The 3,066-nt window shown below is 47.6% G+C and overlaps 1 protein-coding gene across 3 annotated transcripts in view; it reads left to right on the top strand.

Moving 5' to 3' along the window:
• The window catches only part of ADAMTS12 (ADAM metallopeptidase with thrombospondin type 1 motif 12), a 344,985-nt gene that overhangs the window by 132,621 nt on the left and 209,298 nt on the right, over window positions 1–3,066 (top strand). The gene's annotated exons all lie outside the window — the stretch shown is intronic.

Here is a 3,066-nt window from a genome sequence, read left to right as displayed (position 1 = left end):
ATGTCTATGAAATCTATGAAATAATAAAAAGAGCAAAAGATAAGGGTTAACTGGATTTAATTCACTTCTAAACTCTAGTTTAGAAATGAATTAAACTTTAATTCAATTCAACTCTTTTTGGAAAATGCACAAGGAGAAGTGGTCCATGAATATTTGAACTCTTGTCCCACAAGCCAAAGTATGAATTTATACAAGGATATTAAGGGACAGATTGGTAGTTGTACTGGAGACAGTACAGAAGGGGAGTGTGGAAAGCTGAACCTAGGGACAGGACTCATGGGGCATGTTCAGACAAGCGTGTATGTGCATTTCCCTGGGAACAAATACTTGTTCCTGGGAAACACCCCTGCGCACGTGCCCTGGCATGTGGCAATTTGCCCAGGTTGGGTACGGGAGGTTGGGGTCAGCACTTGGGCTGGCCCCAGCAGCCTTACCTGGGGTGTTGGGGCCTCCTGAGGCTGCAGTAGTGGTGATCTGGGAGTGCAGAACCTGGCCAGCCACGCTTCAGTTTTGGGGATTTGGCTTGGTGTCAGAACTGTCTCCTGGGCAGTAGAGTTCAGGGGCTGGAAAGTTTGTTCACACAGAACAGGAAGGTAGGGAAGAGGACACTGCATCTGTTTATTTGTGGAGAGTGGCCACACATTAAAGGAACATGAGCTCAATAACATGGATTAGAGATAAACCTGCCCTGAAGTGGCGTATGTTTAAGCCACATAAGGTGTGCTTAATGTTAGTTTCAGGTGTTAAGGCGGAGACAAACTAGGGGTTAAGAGCTTCAGGAACGACCTAAAATTAATGTGTAACACGGCCTAAATTACTATTTCCATTTCCCAGAGACTCTTACAGACCTGGAATCATGGAACATAAATGACCTCAGACATTGCAAAAGTTAAGATTAGGGACTCAATTTGCATGATCAACCTGGTAAGTTGGTCCTATCTCAAACAGTGCTGCTAAGTCTTGTCTTGTTTATGAGGATCGTTCCAAATTGCTATTACCCACTGATGTAGAAGATGTGCTTCGAGGGTGACCAGCTGTGGACTGGTCCTGTGCCCATCCTAGCTTGTAAAACCCAGCCAGGGGGGACTAGGTCCACTGCTGGCAGGGGTTGTCAACACCTCCCTTTGGGAGGGTCAGGAACCAAATACTCTTAAGTTCACAGTTGTCTGGCCCTGGCTCAGGAGCCCTCATTTGATGCTGGCTCCTTATCCAGTTATCACCCTTGTCTCACTGCAGCTACATGCACCACCCCATTTTTTTAAACCATTTTTTTTAATATACCAGGATTTCACAGTATCTGATTTTTGCTCTGTGCTGCAAATATGCAGCACCAAGAACCTTTTCCAATGTCGTGTGTGTTTTGCAGCATCTCAAAAGCCTTTGAGATGCCATAAAATACACTTGCATGCTCATCTGGACATGCCTATGGGGTCTGTACTGGGTGGACTGAAGGGCTGAGAAAACTTATGGAATATGACTAATTATTATTTTAAAATTGCTTCTCCCTCCCCTTTGCTGTGGTCAGAGGCTTTTTTTAGAAACTTCTCCACTGCAGCAGCACCAGGGGAAAAGGCACTTCCCTCTGCTGGAACCCAGCTCTTGCGGGGTGGTGGGGGTGGAGGGAGGTAAGCTGCAAGGGGCCCCCAATCCTCTTCTTGCCCAGGGCATGAAAAAGTCATAATCTGCCTCTGCATCTATAGCTGTTGTGCTGAATGCGAAGGCTGTACAGTCTTGTTAATGTTTTCATAACCTTTTTTTAAAGTGCCACAGACTGACTGGTAGGGATGTGTGAAATGGGGGCCATATTCTATTCAGATTTGGATACGGCCTGAATCAGGGACAGTAATTCAATTTGTTGATTTGGATCACTTCCCCCAATTCAATTCGGCTAAATCTGAATCTGAAGATCTGATGCTGATTCGGAGAATCAGCATTTGGGCCATAGACATAGCTTTAAATGTTTTTCGATATACCTCGAGGTACCAGGCATGGCTCATGAATGCTGTGATGGTGGGGTGGATGAAGTGTCCCACAGGAGTGTGTGGGGGACCCCCGCATGCTCAGTGCTTCCAGTCCACTTCCACGTCTGCTGCCAAGTGCACAGGGGGTTCTCCCCATGGCCCCCCAGCTCAGCAGTTGGCCGTGGGGAGACCCCGGGTACCCCCCCACCCAGGAGGCACCAGTCACCGAGCTGGGGGCCGTGGGGGGACCCCCCAGCATGAGCCCCAGCAGACCCAAAAGTGCATTGGAAGTGTTTCTGGTCCACTTCTGGGTTTGCTGCCAAGTTTTTGGTCATTCTGATCATCTGTGCCCCTAGTCTTGCTTCTTTTCCAGCAAAGAAAACAATTTCCCTGTTTAAAACATGTAACTGAATTTTGCGGTGCTGGTCGTGGGAGAAGAGGTGCATGTTGTATGTTAGTAAATATAGTATTCTTCCCCATTACAAGATAATTTCCATTACAAGAGTTTTCTAGTCCAGTGTTTGGTATCTAGTGCACATGTAGCACAGTGGCACTGTAGGTAGGTCACAAGGGTACCTATCGAGCGTGATGGGGGGACTGGGCAGATGTAGTAGCTTCTCCCTGAATGTTTCACAGTGCCAGTCAGTATTTGGATGCATGCATGCTGGCTTCTGAAGAGGAAGCAGCAGGAGCACCTTAAAGCACTGCTGCTGGTGCACTAAATAACTCTGCTGAGCGTGAGGTAATTGGCACCAAGAAAAGCTTGTTATCGCAGTTATATCTGTGATGGAGCTGTGAGGGGCAAGGTGCCTGTACTATGGCTTGCATCCAGCTGAGGGATGAAGTGGTAGGTGGTGGTCAAAGGTGTAAGGATACTGGCCTTTTAAATGGCTGACACGAATGTACCTATGTTAGTTAGAGAGAGCTGTCATAGAATCATAGAAGTCGGGTCAAAGGGACCTTGTAGATCTTCAAGCCTGACCCCCCGCCTGGGTGGGAGAAAAAGACTGGACTCAGATGAGTCCAGCCAGGTAGTCATCAAGCCTCTTCTTAAAGACCCCCAGGGTAGGAGCCAGCACCACTTCCCTTGGAAGTTGGTTCCAAC

Source organism: Crocodylus porosus, unplaced genomic scaffold, assembly GCF_001723895.1.
Source record: "Crocodylus porosus isolate Cpor-Errol unplaced genomic scaffold, CroPor_comp1, whole genome shotgun sequence".
NCBI lineage: Eukaryota > Metazoa > Chordata > Crocodylia > Crocodylidae > Crocodylus > Crocodylus porosus.
This window is presented reverse-complemented; position numbering and strand designations above follow the sequence as displayed.